Genomic DNA, 21,073 nt, shown 5'->3' with positions numbered 1-21,073 from the left:
TATTTCCAGGGAAGGTGTTTATAAATGGAACTAGGATTAGAGTCAAACTCAGTCTGGATCTCTCATTCATTGTTCTTCTCCCAGTTGAGGATTTCTTTAGACCCAGTGGCTATCCAGGTTTCTTCCTTAGGTCAGAGACCACATCACAACTGCAGCCCATGACAACCCCTTCATATATTGCAAACATAAATGTCTCTTCCATGTTTCCTAATGATTTTTTTCCTCCTTAAGTAGCAAGACAAAAAATACTGATTCTATTCTTTTAAAGCTGAGAAAATTAAAAACTTTTTCCAGAGCATTTTAAAGGGTCAGCAACAAGGATACTTTTTGTGCCCTAAAAAATTCCATTGTGGGCATTCCGTAAGAAAATGGGCTTTTGTGCCTTTCATAGATTACAGCCCTTTATACAATGGGCTTGTCTAAGTTTCTTCCTGTTTTCCAATCAGTTAAATTTAGAACGATTGTTTCCATCTCTTATGAGATATGATGTCTAGGAAAGTGAATGCCTCGGTGTGATACCAGGGCCCAGCAAGTCTGTGAAACTCAGTCGTAGCTGGGGCTGTCACCCAACTCCTGGGCCTTTCTCTGGGGTTTCCCAAGGGCACATAAAGAGCATTTCCTTCATGGTGGGTTGGTTTGTAATTCTGTCATATAAACTCTGTTTTCTGCCACCTTAACACAAAAGAACTCCATTTTTCATACAAAGTCACTTATTTTTAGAGACATTCTTTTTATTTGTATTTTATATAACTTTTTGAATTAGATAATTTGTGATTATTGTAGCAAAAATAGAAAGTATGCTTAAACAAAAAGGGAGAAAATACCCATTCTCCTACCATCCACACAAAACATTTTGGTATATGTTCTTCTAGAATTTGTATAATATTTATAAACTGATTATACATTTATATTTCATTTCAATATACATATACAACAAAACTTTATTCATCTTTTTTATAAAGATTGATGCATATTCTTATATGGCTTTGAAACTTGCTTTTATCTTTTCATGTCAACAAGAACACTCCTCCTACATTACCTTATGGCTACAAGGTTTTCAATTGCATACGTGAGCCATAATGTATGTACTCTGTTAAATTAACGAAACAAGGAGGCCATTAGACTGATGTAGTTCTAATGTCGTGGTGGCCATCATAAGCAAAGCAAAATCTAAGTCTGTATATCCCTCAAGGTTAAAAAATTAAAACACTAAGGACAACTGATCACAAAAGCCAATGAGGCTTTAAGTTTTAGCGAATCAGTAATTTCTTTCCTTTGCTTCCCCACCTTCTCTGTCTAAGTCTTTCCCCTGACTTTCACTGGAAGAGTGTTCCTAACCATTTCAGGTTTGGTGCTGCCTGGTTAGTATGAATTTTTGCTCAGATAAACTCAACATTTTGGGGGCTTGTCCACTGGTGTAGTAGTTAAGTTCACGCACTCCACTGGGATGGCTCAGGGTTCACCAGTTCAGATCCCAGGGGTGGACCTACACACAGCTCATCAAGTTATGCTGTGGTGGTGTCCCACATACAAAAAATAGAGGAAGATTGGCATAGATGTTAGCTCAGGGACAATCTTCCTCACCAAAATGTAAATAAAATAAAATAAACTCAACATTTTAAACATGCCTCAGTTTATCTTCTAACAACGCATCCTCTATTGTTAGAAATCTAGATTAAAATAAATCTTAGAATTACTCCTTTGAATTACTAGCATACATATTAGCCCAGGCTCTGGAGCCCATGTCTGTCATTTACTCACTGTGTAACATTAAGCAATTTACTTAACCTCTTTGAGCTCATCTGTAGAACGGGGATAATAATACTTTTTCATTGAGTTTTGTCTGAAAATTAAGCGATTTAGCAGATGCAAAATGCTTATGGAGTGCCTTGCACAGAGCAAAAACTCATAACTTTGATGCCATCATCCTTCTTCAACTTGATGCTAAATTTTGAGTAAGAGCTGTTACAATATCTTAGAATGTCCTAAATTTAAGTTCTGAGCATCCAACAAAAAGATTTCTAAAAGAACTTCTAACTTCAGTTTGTTGGAAAGGTGATAGCTATTCAGCAGAAGTTAACCAAGTTCTATTGCAGACTCCTTGAAATCCCTGGACTATCTGGTCAGTTTTATGCCTGCAAGTCTTGAAACAAATACTGTAACTTCACCGTGGGCCCTGATTTTCTGCAGGTGTTGGTCTGTGCATGCTGACATGGCAGGAGGCTCGTCTTTTCCTGCTCCTGTGTGTGAATTAATATGGCACAAGGATATGAACTCATTCTGCCTTCCTGTATTTTAGCCTGGGCCATGCTAAGCCCCCTGTGAGTACAAAAATCTCTGCCAATGGGGGTCATTTTTGTCCAATGACTAGAACACTGTCACATGAATAAGTACAAAACAATGATTTCAGAAGAAAAGAAACATCATCTCTGAAGCCTCAATAGGCTCCTACATGGCAGCCTCACAAAGAATTTTCCTTGTCAACTTGAATTTGATTTTTTTTAGACATTGGTTGAAAAATTATAGTGAAAAATAATCAAATCTTGAAGAAATCCCTGGATTGAAATGTATCATTATTTGATTTTGAGTCTCCTGGCTGCAGCTTCCACCAAATTTACCCAGCAGTGCTGAGAATTCTTGTGAGTTTATATTTCTCTTGATGAAAGCAAAGGTAAATGAGCTGGAGGGGGTTTAGTGACTTTTTCCTCCTTATAGCTTCTTGGCTATAGGAAAAATTATTCCAGTTTCCCTAGAAAAGAATACAGAAACTTCTTTTACTATAAACTGAATAATTTGTCTTAGAAAAGAATGCTCTAGAAGCACTTGATATTCTAATGAAAAGCTTATCCTTATTCTCAAGCATGAAGCATTCAACTCCAAGAAGGCCTACACTATCCAGCACAGTCTTCTATTTACCATTGCTGTAGTGCTGTTGATGCCCTTGAATAAGATGCAAGCGTCAGAAGAGACAGAGCACAGAACAGCCCTGCCCTGGAGAGCTTAGAGCATTGCAGCCCACAAAGGACAGATGGAAAATTTTACATGCATACTCTAGATGCAAGGCCTTGGGGTCCAAGGTTAACGTTCTTGAAATGCATCAGAGACAGGCTGAATTGTAGCAGAGGATGCATTGGCCAATGGGGCAAAGGTAAGTGCCCCAGGGCCTGAAACCTAAAAAGGGAAGTTGTCCCCTTAAATGGCTATCTCCAAAGACCATTTTGGTCTCTGTGGCTGTCACAGCTCCTGGGTGAGACAGTGGTGCTATGATCCTGCTCCCTATAGACCTAGGATCTGGGTCAACACTCTCTAACTCTGTTTTCCTTGAGCACCCATGATGTACCACTGGCGGCTCAGAGCTCTCATCAGTTAATTCACTCATTTTTAAGCAACTCTTCTAAATAGAATTGGAAATACAAAAATGAAAGAGATTCTCCAGCCTTGTGAAGAAAATAGACATGTAACAGATTAGAAGACAATGCAATAAATCAATAATAGAAGTCTGCACAAGTTGGTATTGAGACCACAAACAAGAAGGCTTAATTAATAGAGTTTGGCCAGATTCTGCAAGGAAAGAGGAGTTTTCTGAGTGGAGAAACTTGCAACTCTATGCAAAGTCCTAAAAGAGCCTGTTGTATTCTGAAATGATGAAAATTTTGAGAAGGATGAGGCTGGAGAGGTGGACAAGTTCAGATGACAATGGAGCATTTAAATCAGTGCAAAAGGATTAGATTCATTCCATAGTCAATGAAGTTCTTATTCAAACAAATATCAAGAAAAATTTTCTTAGTTTGGCCAATAAAAGGCAGGAGTGTTGGGTTCTTAGACATTAAGTGTTATTGAAGCTGGAAAAATCGGGCCCTATCTTCAGCATGAAATGGGGAAAAGTGGTTTTGTTCCTTTACTTCCCTTTCTCATTCCTCTTTTTGGGTCCCTAGATTCCTCATACTGTCTCTGGGCTCAGGGTTCAACCACCTGTGCTTCTGGACTTGCTGGGTATAACCAAAATGTGCTGGAAAATTCTTTTTTCATAAAACTCAGCTTTCCCCTAGCTGACTGGCCAAGCATTTTGTGTTTGAAGAAGATTTAGCATGCTTACTCTCTCAACTAATATAATTTACGTTTAATTGTAGGTCTTCAGTCATAGAACCATGCAACTGAATGAAGGCAGACAATTCTGGCCCTTGTAGAACCTACAGGAGGAGGTACTTCTTGGATGGAAGGATTGCAAGACTCTTGTGATCACAAGAGGTTGGGAGTGTCTTATTCCATATACCAGTAAAGATAACCCTAGAGAAGAAATTATGTTAAGGAGGCACCTATGCAGGAAGCATGGGAAAAAGGGGTGCTCTTGTTCTTAGACTGACTTGGTTAATTGTTGTCTTTGTCTCTCAGAGAATATGTGTCCTAATTGCTTACTCTAAGTGCCATGGTATGCTCATGTATTAAATGGGAAAAATAATATAATAGGAGCTCTCTTACAACATGGTCAGATCAACCAGTTCTCTAAGGATTCCTTCTACAAACTACACTCATTGTAAATTGAATGTCTGCCACCAGAAGTCCAATTTCTCACACACTTCCACTACTGCCAGTTTAGTTGTCAAGGACCAGTTGTATTTGTTCTCAGACTCATATATGCCAATGGTGTTTTTAAGGTATTTATGTATTTTAATTAAATATTGCATAACCCAATAAAATATAAGCACAAGTTAAGATTGTACATTTTTGAAATTTAAATGGCATACTTTGGAGAGATGCTGTAAAGGGGAGTCAGTAAGAAAAACGAAGTGAAGAAAGAGAAGAAGAAAAGGCTGTCAAATTAAATGTGGGCAAGACGATTATAACATAAACTGTAAAACTTTTACATAATAAATTAGTTTGGAGACAACTCTGCATTTATATGAATACCTGTGATCCCATCTCTTCCCAGTATTTATAAAGTGATTTGAAACATTAAAGAGAACTTTATCACCTCCGTGTTTCATTTAAAATGTGATCTGAAACTGATTAAAAATTTTTCCAACCTGATTTTTATTAGACGTTTCATTCATAAATTTAGTATATGCAAAACCATCTGGCAATCTTGTTAAAAATGCAGATTATTGAGCCTGAGCTCCCTAGAGAGTCTGATTGCACGTCTGGATTGAGGCCCAGGAATCTGAGTTCTTAAAAAGCTCCCCAGGTGATTCTGATATAGAAGTTAGAAGCATAAGTTTAGACACTTGGGTCTGAAGATAAATTCCAACCAATTTGAGCTTTCTCATTCCTAGCAACATGCCTGCAGAAATCAAAAGAAAAGGCAAAGTAAATTTTTGTTGAACAAGCACTTTACTCTCCCAAGTCAGCTTCCTTTTGGATATTAGTTTTTAAAATTTTCACTCTATCCTATTTTTCTACAACCAAAGAACAAGGAAGTCTTAGAGTGAAGGTTCAAAGAGGTTTTATGATGATAATGAGCAAAAACATCAACATCTCAATTATTTTAAACTTATTTGGCATTCATTTAGTGAAAAGATCAACAGTAAGTTTCATTGATGGAAAAATAGCTGAATATTGCAAATATTTTCAGAATATTTGGTATCACCTTGTAAATCACAGAGGTTGAAGACAGGAAAGATTTCACAGGTTCACCAGGTTATTAGTTTCTGTCCATTAAGGCTGGTCTAACACATCAGAGGCTAGATCCTCGTTCTGGGAAATTCTAAAGTCTTCGATCCTTACGGTGTTTTGTTTAATTCTCCTCCTCCAGGAATAATGACTTTCCACTCACCTCAGAGAGTTGTATATCTAACATTTTCTTAATATCATTTCAGTTTTATTATTTATGTTACCACCTCAAGGATTTATCTTCTTGGTAATTCCCACGATCTTTCTTGAAAACACCTTCCAGGGTTTTACAAATCGTCCTAAAGTTTATCCCCAAACCATCTTGTTATAGTCTAATCTCATTTCCATATTCCTGGTTCACAATGCAATTAGAAAAATAATCTTTTGTCACTCACATTATATCACCCTATACACTGAGAGAGTTTAAGTAACATACAACATTATTATAAATTTACATCCTGTTCTCCACACTGTTCAAATGAAGTGGTGGTCCAGGTAATCTGATATGGGAGATGATATAAAAAATAAAAAACTTTCTCTTTTTCCTTGGAATGCATCAAGTTTTTTCCTCCTCCTTTGGCAGTAGATTTACATTCCAAATTATATATTTCTGAGGTTCACATTAAACAAGTTTTCCCGTGTGTTCACCAACTAATAGTGGGGAAAGCCACCATGCCAGATTGACAGGGGAAAGTAATTAGGTCTAATGCTGTATTGAATGAATAAATAAATAAATAAATACTCTGGTCAATTTTGAACTAGAGTGTGGAATGCAAATGAATTCCCAGGTGCCTTCAATAGATGGCTGACTGTGTTCTCCCAAACTCAAAAAATTGCTTCTCATCAACACATCATCTGTCTTCCTAGGCAAATTTCTTCTCCTGGAAGAAATGTTTTCATTGCTCTCTTGTTGGCTCACCTCTGTTAAGCCCAGATATGAGTCTTTGTGACTCTATTTAGAGTCAGTGAAGCCCACTTTGGAATAAGTACTGGACTGGGTACTACAAGTACATGTAAATATCAATTGTATAATTTCTTGTCACGAAAGTCACTTGTCCTGACGCTGAAAACAGGGTGGGTAAGTGTAAGGATGGACTGGAAGGAAATTTCCAGTTGTGTTTACCATTTTATTAGCTCCTCATCCCAACGAGTATGTGCATATGTGTGTGTGTGTGTGTGTGTGTGTGTGTGTTTAACCAAACGTACCAACATTTTAGAGCTCTTGAAATTTTAAAGAGTGTTTGAGATCAGCTTTTTTTGGCCATCTAATTGATTTTTAAATCTCATAGATGACTGTGGAATTCTTATCAAGATATACAACATTCTTACATGTCATCAGTCTTCACAGGGTGCTGATATAATCAGGCTCTCTGTCTCCAGCCATGGGTCTACAGAATTCACTGCTGGGTCCTTGACCTCGACTGTCTTAGCTGATTCTATGCTCATGTAGAAAACATTTGTCTCTGTCTAGGCCATGTTTTTTTCCAAGGGAACTATGTCATGCTATCTTGACTCCTCTCTGGCTAGACTCACCACATATGCCTACGCCTGCCGAACCATTGTGTACAAGGAGGATACCAGAGTCTAGATGTTTCTTTGGGCTTTATCTAAAGATGAAGTAGAATCACACCTCTATTCTCATTTCCCTCAAGTTGGGGGCAGCTGGAAAAGAGGGAAAAGCAGGACACAAGTCTACTTCTCAGAGACCATCCCAACTTCCAACTATGTTATTGATCCTCTGCTCCTTTCTTTCTCTTCCCAGCACGTGGAATCTTTCTCTATGCTAAAAGCCAGAAAAGTGGCTGAATTCTTTTTATCTGATCATTTTATACCCTGATTGCCCTTGGGCAAATACTTTAGATATTCTCCAAACCCAAACTTTTCGAACTTTCAAACTATACATTTTGCCGTGAGTTTGAAATTTTTATTTTGAAGCTTAAAAGTCATGAGTTGACTTTGTCTCTACATTTGTTTTGTGCCATGTCTTCCCTGAGGAGATGAAAGCAGAATGCTTGATTGCCTGATTTGGGGTAGGGTTGAGAGTGAGGGGGCAGCTGGTGGATGTGGTGAGGTGAGAGAGAACACATATCAGAAAATGCTGGAGAGAAACCACATTCTTTAGGATAAAGACAAAGCATTAAAATTAAAAAATGGAAAATTATTATCTCACTCCACTGAGATAAATAGAAATTGTGATGTGCTTTCTCAACATTTTTCCAGGAAATGTTTATTTAATTCTTAAAACAATAGTAAATAGAAGCTATGACACCACATTGATGCTACAAATTCAATGCATTGCCCTTGACCATAAGTCATGCAAGTACATGACAAAGAGGTTCTATAAAGTGTCACCAGAACTTTGCTTTTGGATCTAACCTCTGTAAATTGAAGTTCACTAATTTCTGAGATGCTCCTTATTTTCCACCGACCAAAATTTTTTTTTTAGTAGGCAAATCATGAAATACAAACAGAAGTCAAAATGAGCACAGCAGGATGTCAAGCCTCTTTATATATAGCTTTGAAGCCTCCTACAATAATATTAGAGGAACTAACGAAATGGGAACTGGAAAAGCTTGCAAAATGCACCTGGTGAGCGAGCACACAATCTCCCTCTCCTTCTCTCTCTTATATTATAAAAACGAACAGGCTTAGTTCTCTTGCCAAAGGCAGCTTCCCCCCACTTATCCTGTTACATTAACATTTGTGCTGGCATTCGCTTTCTGCTGGTTTTCCAGAGTGAGGTGGCCACAGTGAAACTTTGAGGTGGTCTTTTCTTGGTCAAACTGCCCCCCTTCAGTTTTGCCTGGATTGCCCCTTCATTGCTTCATTCCCACATACATGAAAGTTAAGTTCGACTGGACTCTTTGGCTCAAATTGTGTGATATTTTCAACCAACTGTTTCTTTGGGGGAAAAAAGTAAAATAAATGAGACAGGGAGGGAGAGAAAGTTATGGTACTCTCTCTACAGTATGAGAGGTTTTTTTTTTTTTACTGTAAATTTGAAAACCACAGTTCTGGCTGACTTTCTGTAATGGAGCAGACTATTATTGTCAAACAACCAGCTCCCACCTCCTCCTTCTCTCCCTCCACTGCAGGCTCCCAGGTTCCCCTCTTCTCACACTGTTTTCCATTCCAGTGACTGGCAAAGAGCATGGAACAAGTAGCCACCACCTATGGCGTTTTGAACAAAATCAATGCCTGGCTCTTTACAAAGGAAAATAGAATGTTCAATAGGTTTTATTAGCTCTCAATGTTCTTAGTACAATTCTTCAGGGGGAGAGGGTTGTGGGGAGTGGGATGGGGAGAGAGGGACAAGGAATCCCTGATTATCTTCTAAGACATCTCAGAACTTTCAATGGCTTTGTCTTGGCAGGAAGATTGCTCACTGGGTTATGGTCTGCATTGAAATAAATGCCTTTTATGTCTTATGGTAAAGGAAATAAATAAAAAGAAAGAAGCATACATCTATAGCTATTTCATTCTTCTAGAACTTTGAGACTGTTGTTTTCATGAGTCAAAATGACTTAAGAGCAAAAAGAAGATGGTGAAGACTGAGTCCAGTGGAAAGTAAAAAAGTCTCAAGTCACTTCATTTCCTCTCATATCAGACTGATACTTCCCAGGTCCTTTCCCCAATATCTAGCTATGTACTAAACTTTCTCACCACTTGGTACAGTTACTCTTTCCTATCAAAGACTTTTGGCCAAATTTCTCTACAATGTCTAAACAGTCTTGTTCTCTTTATTCTTAAGTATAATCTTAGATGTCTCTCCTTAGTATCTTCCTGAGTAGAAGATAAACAGTTTGATCACACAGATCCAAATAGACTCGAAAGCAAATAGACTGTAGCTAATAATCTTCCTCTTACTGCTTGTATAAATCTACAACAGAGCAGATTATGCTCACAACAGTATTGTGTTTTGACACAATTGCAGATTATGAAAAAAAATTCAGGATTTCTGAACACTTTAGGAGTGTTTTTCAGCTTTTAACATTTTGTTATTATTCTACTACCCCACTTGCTGAAAATCAACTGTTAAAGGAAAGAAATAACCATTTATTTTGGTTTTTTTGTTTTTATAAAATGAAGCTTCAGCCAGCCCTGATGGCCTAGTGGTTAAAGTTTGTTGCCCTCACCTCTTCAGCAGCCCAGGTTCAGTTTCCGATCACAGAACCACACCACTCCTCTGTCAGTAGCCATGTTGTGGTAGTGGCTCACATAGAAGAACTATAAGGACCTCCAACTAGAATCTACAACTATGCTCTGGGGCTTTGGGGAGGAAAAAACAAAAAGAGGAAGATTGGCAGCAGATGTTAGCTTAGGGTGAAACTTTCCCAGCAAAAAATTAAAAAATTGAAGCTTATTTACAGTTGATAGAAGAGTGTGCTTCTTTATTAAGAATGACATGAGCTGATAAACGTAGGTGCAATGATAGAATTAGAAAATAACCCTTGTGCAAGGATCAAGAAAGCTACTAAAACTATTAGATTGAACATTGTCAAGAAACAGAACACTTTCATGATGTCAAATATCTCACACATGACTTGCCAATCCATAAGGAAAAATGTCTCATTACTATAGAAATATCTTATGGTCTCATTTGATCATATGATCAAATTCAGCATCAATAATTGCAGGATCCCTTGGCATTGTGCAATATACAGTATACAGCACCATCTGTGGATTATTTTTGCCAAAAATGTTTAACTGAAACATTAATAAGCCCTTGGACCTAATATCCAGCTAATGATAATATAGGGGAAAGTCACAAGTTAAATGTCACCACAAGGAAATAAGCAGACAAATCTAGAATATGGGGCATTCCACAAGAAAATTGATCTTATCTATTCAAAAAGTAAAAGTTAAGGGGGAAAAAAAAGTAGAAGCCTGTTCTAATATAAAAGAGCTAAAGAAACATAACCAAATCCAATGTGTAATTTTGATTGTCTTGTGTTTCAGAGAAAAAGCTATAAAGAATATTTTGTTGCCAATCTGAAAGTTTTGAATATGGAGTGGATATTGGATGCTACGAGGGAAATATGGTTAATTTTCTTCAATGTGATAAAGGTATTGTTATCATGTAGGAAGATGTCTTCTTTTTTGGCGATATAAGCTGACATGCTTAAAATTGAAATGTTACAATATCTGCAACGAACTTACAAACAGTTCAGCAGATGGGTAGGGGGATACAGGCTATCAGAATACTTTTCTTTCAACTTGTCTGTACGTTTGAAAATTATTTCAAAGTAAAATGTTGGGATGGGTGGGAGGGGCAGTAAGGCAAAGTGAAAAGGGTACCTTCAATAGAAAAATGTTCCTCCTTAGCTCTTTGTGGCACAGCTTCATTTTCACCTTGTCTAAACTCTCTTAGCATCTTGATGGGTCACATAAAACATTACCATTGGCTTTGTAGTTTCTGTTGTGGTTTTTTTCAGGTAAATATCCTTATGAAGTCCATTTTTGTAGACATATATTTCAACCCAACAATCTCAAGAGCATTGAGGTTCTCAAGGAACAATGATCAATTCTAAAATGAGCCTTCTTGCTCTAGCTTACTCACACATCCACATCTTAGAGCAAAATACCAGGTAGATTCTTCAAGAATATTCCTCAGTTGGCCAGCCTGATGGCATAGTGATTAAGTTCATGCACTCTGCTTCAGTGGCTTGAGGTTCGCAGATTCGGGTCCCGGGTGCAGACCTAGCTCCACTCATCAAACCATGCTGTGGCAGCATCCCACATAAAACAGAGGAAGATTGGCATGGATGTTAGCTCAGCGACAATCTTCCTCATCAAAAAGAGGAAGATTGGCAACAGATGTTAACTCAGGGCTGATCTTCTTTACATAAAAAAGAAAAGAATATTCCTCAGGATGAAACTCTATCCTTGACATAGTTTTCCCAGTAACACTTTTAACACTTTTGTTCTAGACCTGGTATGAGTTGGCTGTGCTACATTACCAAGACTCTGAACCTCAGTATTTTCATTTACAAGGTGGTGATAATGTTGGCTGCCCTGCTCACCTCACATGGCTGCCATTAATCAAATGAGAGAGGCATGAGACTGTGATCTGAAATGCCAAACACATACACATTGAATGATTATTTAATCACATGCCTCAATAATAATAAGCAGAGTTTCTCATTTTACTTGGTCACATTTCTAATACCACGTTCATCCTATTAAACTTTATTTTAAAAGTTTCCCAGAATTTCAAATATAGCTATATGAAATATTCATAACTTTTAATGTTTCTCATTTTTCTTGCATGACAATGTTCAGCGTTTTCTTACCCTTTTCATATTTCTGGAGTCTTCTCACAATGGCCCCTAGAAATGAGAATATTTATTTTTGTGGCCATTTTGAGTTCAGAAGGAGGAGGGTCGTGGAACACTGTGGTGGTAGAGCTGGTCCTAGAAGCCCCCGGCTCCCTCTTTTTGCTACAGGCTGGCCTGCCTGTGTTAGATACATCTGCACACATCAGCTAATTGGTCTTGTACCTTTTCCAAGATCACTCGTGATTTCATCAGGGGCAGGGTGGGGACATACCATGAGATTCCTTTTACAGCAGCTGGATTGGATCTCTGGGGGCCCTGTTGCCAGATCCTGTCCCTTTCTTGCTGTGTGGTGTTGTGCAATAGCCTCTCCTCAGCCCCCACCCAGACACCAGCTGGGCAGGGGGAGGAGTGGGAAGAGGGTGGGGGGTATGGAATCCTAGCCAAGAGGGTGTCAAATAACAAAACCAGTGGCCCAACCACTGTACCATGGAAAAGAAACATTTTGGACTGCATTTAGCATGACTGAACAGTATGTGTTATTTTAAAAGAAGTATTTCTATGAAGATTCTGCTAGGCTAATCTCGGTTTGGATGTTAAGGTATTGACCCCCTTTCTATTATTTCCAAACTGATTTATTTTACAAATATGTTTGCCATTATATAAACAAGGCATTTATGTACATAGGCTCTTGTTTATCAGAGTGTTAGTGGACTTTCTTACCCATTTTAGGTATTCAATAAATGTTTCTTGATGATAATGATGATGATGATTAATTTTGTGATATATTTTATTCTTCCATATGATTATGTCGAAAATTTCCAAATTCAGTGTTGCTTATGGGGTGGGCTTCTAAGAACTGTATTGCTATAATGACAATACCTGCAACTCGTGATTGAATTACCAACTGTGTTTGAACTCTTAGAACATCCATGTGTTTTTTATCAATCAAATACTCGAAACTTGAACCAGAATTTACAAAGGATTAATTTATCTTTGTACCAAACAATCATCTGAATGCAGCTTAACTTTCAAAGATGAAAATGTCCCTTTTGTAACAATTTGTACTTTTTATAATATGAATCTCCGATTCCAACCAGCCTGTTTTATCAAGAGTTACAGTATTGCTTTTTGATAAAGTTAAACGTATTTGTATCATTGAGTACTTACATCTGGCCATGTGCAGTTCCACTTAAACTATAGGCTTTACTTGCTGGTTTCAGAATTCTAAGTATGAACCAGAGTATCTGTCAAAATAACAAATAATGGGCAAGAAAATCATTATATGCCTTAGAAATCAACGTCAAATAATAATCATGATCTCGTATATTTGTCAAACAAATCTTGTCTGTCATTTGTTAAACAGATGTTTTCATTTACATGGGCAGTCTCAATTGCATGTCATTTAATTTATTTAATAACTAAATGAGACGTCATTATAATTTTATAAAATGCTAATATAAACTAATTTTTAAGTTTAAAAAATTTCCCTGTCAAATAGTGTCCCCACATTTTGGTCTAGAAAAGATGACCATCCTATTAAAAATTTGTTTGCAAAGCAATTTCAACTCCATTTTAATCCCCAGGATAAAAATTCCCTCTTCTTCCTCAGTCTCGGGGATCTTATCTCCCACCCCATGCACATAGCAAGAGAAGGACATAAGTTTTTTAAGCTTTAGATGAATTAGTTTAACTTTAAGTTCTCCCAGGAATATTTGAATGGAGACTTGGGGACACTAGGGCTTTCCTGGGACCTGCAATGCATGTCTTGAAGAAAATTATGCCTTACTTAGTATAAGTTCAGTAACAGAGTCCCTAAATCAGAGCGGCCTCATTTCGTCACCTGTGGCCAACATTGTTCCCAGTCAGACCTAGCTCTTTCCCACTGAGCCCAGACATACCCTTAGAATTCTTCTTAGCCTAGTGCCCTGGTCAGCATGACAGATTGAGGGTCACACGCAAGACAAAACTTATCTTTATCTTCATTGCGAGAGTAAGGACCAGTAAGGTCCAGTAAGAATATTTGGCCTAAATTTCTAACATCTGGGCAAGAAAAGCTAAGATAGAACCCAACGAGATTTAGTAATTTTACTAAATATCCTTCTGAATATTGAAAGAGAAGAGTAATGAAGAATAGTAATAGCTGAATCCCCATTCCTCGGTGTAAATGGCAGGAATTTGTCCATCGGCTAGCTTGGGCTTTACTATAGCACCTGGGGTCTACCTGTGACTCAATACAGGACAAACAATAAAAGTAAAGTAAAACTTTGATTATTTGAGTCCTAACCCATTAGAATCCTCAATTAACTGGAATGTTCCAACCCTTTGCTTTAAGATGAAATGGGAGAGCCATTAGAAAACCAAGTGATGTCAGGAATTTGGTAACAAAACAAATGACAATCAAAAATTATATCCTAAGGTCACCCTATGTCAGCAGTTCTCAATCATCTCTATCTTTAGTTTCTTTAAGCTTTCTTCTCCCATATCTCACACTAGATTGACCTTTCTAAGCATTGTTTCACCTCTTTACTTCTATACTCAAAAACGTCCAAGAGCCTAGTTGGTTAAATCCAAACGTCTTAGCCTGACCTTCCAGGCCCTCCACCATTCAATCTGAACATGCTCTTCCCAGTCTTTCCTCTAAAAACTTCTCTTCCTTGGTCCTTTCTGACTTACTGACCTATATTCTGTCTTCCAGATGTGCCCCCTATATTTTTCTGCCTAAATGCTTTCACTCATCCCATTCATCATACCTGGAAGGCCTTCCCACTTATTTTTCAAATGCCACTCATCATTCAAAGTCCTGATCATATCCCACCTGGACCACAAAGCCTTCCTAGGACATCATAGGTTACATAGATCTCTCTCATAGTATCCAATATCCTTAGTGTTTACCCCCTATTTTTTCATACTATTATCCAAGGTTCCAGGAAGTTCCACAATTGTCCCAGGCATTGACTCTGGGGAATAACAAAAACTGAATAGTTAGAGACCTAGGCATAAAGATCTATGTCCATTGCAACTAGAACTTGTATCTGAATGAAAAATTTTGAACTCCTTGTTCTTTCAGAAGCTAGCCTGTTGTTCCCCTTGGAAAGAGGCCAGGTTTGGTACTGGAATTACATTTACTACTAATCTATACAGAACCCAAATTACCAGCTAGGACCACAAGCAATGCCTATGCAGAATGGGAGAGTTTTAATTGCTTTAGCCATGCCACTTTGAAAGTTTTGTAGTGGTATAGGACTGTGTAAGTAAACAGGTTTGAGCCATCGTGATATTATTTAACTTAGTAATCTTTTGTCTGCTCCATCCTGTTGTCTGAAAACTTACCATAAACCCATGCTATCAGTCATCACACATTTCCTTGCATGAATATCACATAACAAGAATGAGCTGATATGGGTCTATCTACTAGGGTTCTTTGGAGACAAGCAACAAACACTAACTCTAATTTAAGCAAAAGAGAATTTTTTGCAAAGATAAGGAGCAGGGCACGTACCTGGAGAGAAAACCATGAAAACAAACTCAAAAAGGACAGAAACCTGGGCAACTCCGAGATTCTTTCAACATGGCAAGAACTATTAATGGTCTTTGCTGGACACCTCTGCCTCTACTGGGCTGAGATAGCTGCAGTCATCTTTTTATCCTTGGTTCACCCCATTCTCCAACCCCCAAGAGAAAGAGTTCAATTGGATTACCTTAGGTCACATTCTTGACCATGAATATTCTGACTGACAGTCGCACTAAGACAGCATTCAATGCTGGAGAAATCAATCTCCACAATCAAACAGGGGCGCTCTTGTCAGAATAAGAGAGAATAGATGCTGGTTTTCCTCCAAACCTTTACATTACATTAACATTACATTGACAAATGATCACCCTAACTTAAAAGAATTTTCTGGCTGAAAGAGCTGACAAACTACTAGAATACATTGACAAGAAAAAAGGCCCAATATCTCTTTTGGGAATTTTAATATAATTTTTTTTGAATTTGCTGAGACAGTAACTCTTCTTTGGGCTGAGAGAACGCCCAGCTGACCTGTAAAGTGCCTTTTTCTGACCCTGTTTCTGAGCTCCTTGAAAGCTTTTCTAGCTATCTCTGCTTGCGTGTAACCCAGCTAAACTTCCAGTTGCCTTTTCTTTCTCCGTATCAGGCTGGACTTACCATTCCCTTCCATTAACCTTTGGTTCATCTGCTTCTTGTGTCTGTCATCAGCTGCAGGAGATGCTGATTATGTTGGGAGCCTCTGGAAAAGGGGATGAGACAGAGAAGCACCAGAAGATAAGGAGACCAACGAGAAAAAGATTAAAAACCTCTCAGCACTAAGTACCGTGAGGGCAGAGTCAGGCTGCTAACCTTCGTGATTGTTGGCTTTGGATGGGGGAGGATGGATCAGTTTAGATAAGTCAGGAATGGGCTTGAACTTTTGCCCAGACCTCAGAATGAACCACTGAAAAAACCTCTGAGTTTTCCCAAGTTAAGACATTGAGAAAAACATCGAAAGTGAGTTTCCCTTTCTCTCCCATCTCCGAATCCCTAGGGGATAGTTGGGACCACAGGGCAATTTATTAATAATAATGGTTTAGATTTTCAGTAGAAATTCCCCTCTGGCCATTTTGATGTGTCAGAAATGCTTTACAAATGTTAAGTGCTGCAATTAATCTCACGAAAAAGGGAGGGAGAAGAGGTTTGCCAGCTGTAGATTTTAGTGATTCCATTGGGTTAAGAGTTTGCTGGTTTTTTCAGCTTTAGGATCTGTTTCCCCGGAAAGTCAGTCAGTCATCAAATATTCATTGAGTGCTTATTATTTGCCAAGCACAACACTTGGCACTGGGGATACAGGGTGGAGATGTAAGCCAGTATGCTGCTCTCCTAGAGCGTCTAGAGAAGCTCAGACACCAGCCTTAGTTAACGTGTAAATGTGCCCAGATTCATTTACTCAAACATCTAGCCACTGAATATAATACAGATCCTTTTTTCCCTTCATATTTGTGCTTCAATAGGCAGGGCTGGACAATGGGGGGCTTATAAAATCTGAATAGTTATTTTTTGCATTTGACTCATTTATGGCTCAATTCTTCTGTTCCTTCAGTACCAGTATTACCATTACCACTATTAGAATTCGTGGGAGTTAATGAGATGACACTCTCAACTTGTTGCCCTCATTTGACTTGAGAATCAGCATACTGAATGTATCCATCTTGACCTGCTTTCACACAGCTAAAATCGTTTTGAGTGATATCTGAAGGAGCTTGAAAAAGTTCCAGACCCCAGACGATCGCTTTTGGCAGCCAGTGCTCACACCTCTCATTTTCCTAGTCCAAGTGTTGGATGCAAACAATCCTCTGTTGTTCTGATTCAATCCAGCTACTCACATTCTTCCGGACTCTGCTCAGATGCTGTTCCTATCACCACCTAGCTCATCTCATTGAAAAGGGGAAATGTCTCTATAAACTGCTACCAAATGTGAGGAAGCTTGCATTCCTAGCTTAAGAAGCTATTTTTCCTTATCTTATTGATAGTCTTGGGAAATTATGGCTTGCGGCAATAGAGGGATTTTTAGAGCTGGTTTAATCAATCTCTGCTTCTGTGAGGGATTACAGGTAGATCATTCCAGAAAGCTTTTGTTATTGTTTAAAAAAACTTCTACAAGCTTCCAGAACTGTATCGTAGTTGGTGTTGTGTGTTCCTCATTCAGATCTTACCCGTAGTGTTTGAAAGAGCTGCCCAAAATGTCAAAGACAAAGCAGCCATTTGATTTGATTCCATTGTCTAAGTTATATAAGGAATGTTTATTAAATTTATTATCAATTTGATTCCCTAAAATTCCCTGAGCATCTGCCATATTTCAGTCACTGTACGATGGCTCCAGGGGAGAGCGACAATCTTCTTTGTCCTCCAAAAACTTAACATCTGTTGGAAAATAAATATAAACAAATACATTATAATACAATGTAAATGCAGCAATATAAATACACACAATAGATAGTAGTGGTATAGAAGGAAAATTAACGCCATTTGGAAAGATTCATTCATGGAAACCTCCCAGAAGAGATAAATTTTATGCTGGTGTATTAGTTTTCTGATGCTGCGTTAACAAACTGCCCTGAACTTAGCGGCTTGAAATAATACCCATTTATTATCTCACAGTTTGATAAGTCAGAAGTCCAGGCAGGACCCAGCTGGATTCTCTGTTCTGACTTTACGTGGCTAAAGTCAAGGTGCTGGCCAGAGCTGAAATCTTATCTGAGGCTTTCTTGGCAAAATGCAGCACCTTGTCGTTAGAGGACTGAGGTCTTTAGCTGCTAGAGATACCTGCTGTTCCTTTCCACATGGTCCTCTCCACAACATGGCAGTCTGCTTCTTCGAAGCCAACCGGAGAACATCTGTGACTCCTTCTTCCACCTCTGACATTTAGACCCTTTGTTAAAAGACTTAGCTGATTAGATGAGGCCCACTCAGGGAAATGTCCCTTTCCATTAACTTTCCATTAACAATCAGCTGATTAGGAACTTTAGTTACAACTATAAAATGCCCTCATCTTAGTCATATAACATAATCTAATCACAGAAATAAAATTCCATCATAGTCACAGGTCCCACCAGCATTCCAGGTATGGGGTTATATACGGGTGTGACTCTTTGGAATCATCTTGGAATTCTGCTTACTACAAGCAGGTTTTGATGGACAAATAGGATTTTTTCCAAGTAGATAATGCGTGAAAATACATTACAGCTGTTACAACAGAGGTGTACGAACATCATGATTCCTTACCAGTATTTCTGCTGGAGTTTTCTGTGTTCAATTTACCAGTTTCCAAATTCTCTCCCTCCTTCTCTACAACTTCCCCCTTAACTCTTGTCATTGCTCCATTCTATTCTCTGCTCTCTTAGCAAAGGTATTTTCCTTAAATATGGCTCTGCTCAAGTGACTGCCTGCTTACAACTCTTTGAGGATTCTATCCAATCTCCAAAATGAAGTCCAAATTCCCAAGCATAGCTTCACGATCTGGCCCTTTCAACCTTGAGTTCAACTTTATCCCTATACTGGTTAATTTTATATGTCAACTTGGGTGGACCATAAAGCCCAGATATTTAGTTGAACATTACTCTGAATGTTTCCATGAAGGATGTTTTGAGCGAGATTTACTTTTTTTACACCACTTTATTTAGGTATGGATGTGCAAAAAGGTGTACATATCTAACAGATAGAACCTGATGAGTTTGAAGATAAGCATATATCCATGAAACCATCACCACAATCTATGCCATAAACATATCCATCACCTCCAAAGATTTCTTCCCACACTCTGTATTTATTATTATTCTTTTTGGTGATGAGAATGCTTAACATAAGATCTACCCTTAGCAAGATTTTAAGTATACAGTACAGAATTGTTAACTATAGGCACTATGATGCATGATAGATCTCTAGGACTTCTTCATCTTACATAACTGAAGATTAATGTTCTTTGACTAATAATGCCCCATTTCCCCTCTGTCAGTCACTGGCACCCACCACTCTACTCTCTGTTCCTATGACTATTTTAGATTCCCCAGTAAGTGGTATTATACAGTATTTGTCCTTCTGTATCTGGCTCATTGCACTAAGTTAGATTTACATTTAAATTGGTGGATTTTGCATAAATCAGATTGCCCTTCAAAATGCAGGTGGGCCTTATCCAATCAGTTGAAGGTCTGAATAGAATGAAAGACTGACCTCCCCTAAGTAAGAAGGAATTCTGCCAGCAGACTGCATTCAGACTTCAACTGCAACATCAGCTCAGCTCCTCCCTGGATCTCCAGCTTGATGGCCTCTGGATTTGAGATGTAACATTGACTTTTTTTTGGGTCAACAGCCTTTGGACTTGAACTGCAGCATTAGCTTTTCTTTGGGTCTCCAGCCTGCCAGCCCATTCTGCAAATTTTGAACTTGAGCAAATTCCTTAAAATAAATTTCTTCATACATACCTCCTATTGGTTGTGTTTTTCTAAAGAACCCTGACTAATACAATCTCCTACTCATTCAGCAATCTGAACTCTGAAATACCTTGCTTTCTCTGGCCTCACTACCTATGTGTATACAGAAATGCTTTCCCTTTTCTCTCCCTCCTGTGGCTTCATCTAGTTAGTGCTACTCAACTCTTAAGACTCAGTTCAAGTGTCGCAATGTGGGGAAAATATCTCTGACTAGCCCATTCAACTCCCTTGTATAGGGAAATTATTTATCACATTGTATTGGAGCTATCTGTTTATTCTACACTATAACTATAAACTCCTTAGGAACAATAATTAATTATCAAGCACTGTTATTCTTCATATCCCTTAACCTATTGTATTTTTAATAAATATTAGATGTTTAATAGATATTTAATAAATGAGTAGATGGATGAATTGATGGAAGGCATTTTCAAGGAATTCCAATTAATACAGAAGGACTGAGTATGAAGTATGAGGAAGTGTGAGTATCAGGGATAAACATGGAAAAGTAGGCAGGGATCGGTTGAGGAAGAGAAACATTGCCTTGCTGGAGATTGGGATGTGGAAGCATTGCAATGTTTTGAACATGGGAAATGTAAATGAGCATATCTGCATTCAGAGAGATTTCTCTGACCACAGAGTAGATGATCCATGAGAGTGGGAAGCTCATTAAAATAAAAGAGATTATTGGGATAGTCCAGGAGAAAAATAATGAGGACATGAAATCAAAGAGTGGCCATGAGATTTAACAGAAGAGGCACATGTGAGAAAGACAGGGAGATTTTGTCATTTTGGTGATATGGAAAAAGAGAGAGGAGAAATCAAAAATAATTTCAAGGTTTACAAGTCCAGCCCTGTGGCCGAGTGGTTAAGTTCACGTGCTCTGATTAGGTGGTCCAGGGTTTTGCCAGTTCAGATCCTAGGCACAGACATGGCACTGCTCATCAAGCCATGCTGAGGTGGCATCCCACATGCCACAACTAGAAGGACCTGCAAGTAGAACATACATCTATGTACTGGGGGGCTTTGGGGAGAAGAAAAAAAATTTCAAGATTTTCAGCTTGGAAACTGGATGTAATTAGTACCACTGACTGAGATAAAAGACAAGAGGAAAAGCATACTTGAAAAAAAGGCAATGAGTTTAGATTTATAATGTTGTCTGAGGTAGACATCTAGGTAGTGGTTGAATATTATGGTAGTTGTTAGCA

At 38.3% G+C, this 21,073-nt stretch overlaps 1 long non-coding RNA gene across 1 annotated transcript in view; it reads right to left on the bottom strand.

Annotated features, from left to right (window-relative positions):
* The window catches only part of LOC123282307 (uncharacterized), a 53,313-nt gene extending 37,084 nt beyond the window's left edge, over positions 1-16,229 (bottom strand). Inside the window, exons 1-2 of the long non-coding RNA XR_006522373.2 lie at positions 16,051-16,229; positions 13,053-13,129 (exon numbers count right to left, since the gene is read on the bottom strand). This is a non-coding gene — a long non-coding RNA (uncharacterized lncRNA). The remainder of the gene's footprint in view (positions 1-13,052; positions 13,130-16,050) is intronic.
* Between the last annotated feature and the right edge of the window lie 4,844 nt (positions 16,230-21,073).

Source organism: Equus asinus, chromosome 30, assembly GCF_041296235.1.
Source record: "Equus asinus isolate D_3611 breed Donkey chromosome 30, EquAss-T2T_v2, whole genome shotgun sequence".
NCBI lineage: Eukaryota > Metazoa > Chordata > Mammalia > Perissodactyla > Equidae > Equus > Equus asinus.
The sequence above is the reverse complement of the archived record's forward strand: the minus strand, read 5'-3'. Positions and strand labels throughout refer to the sequence as shown.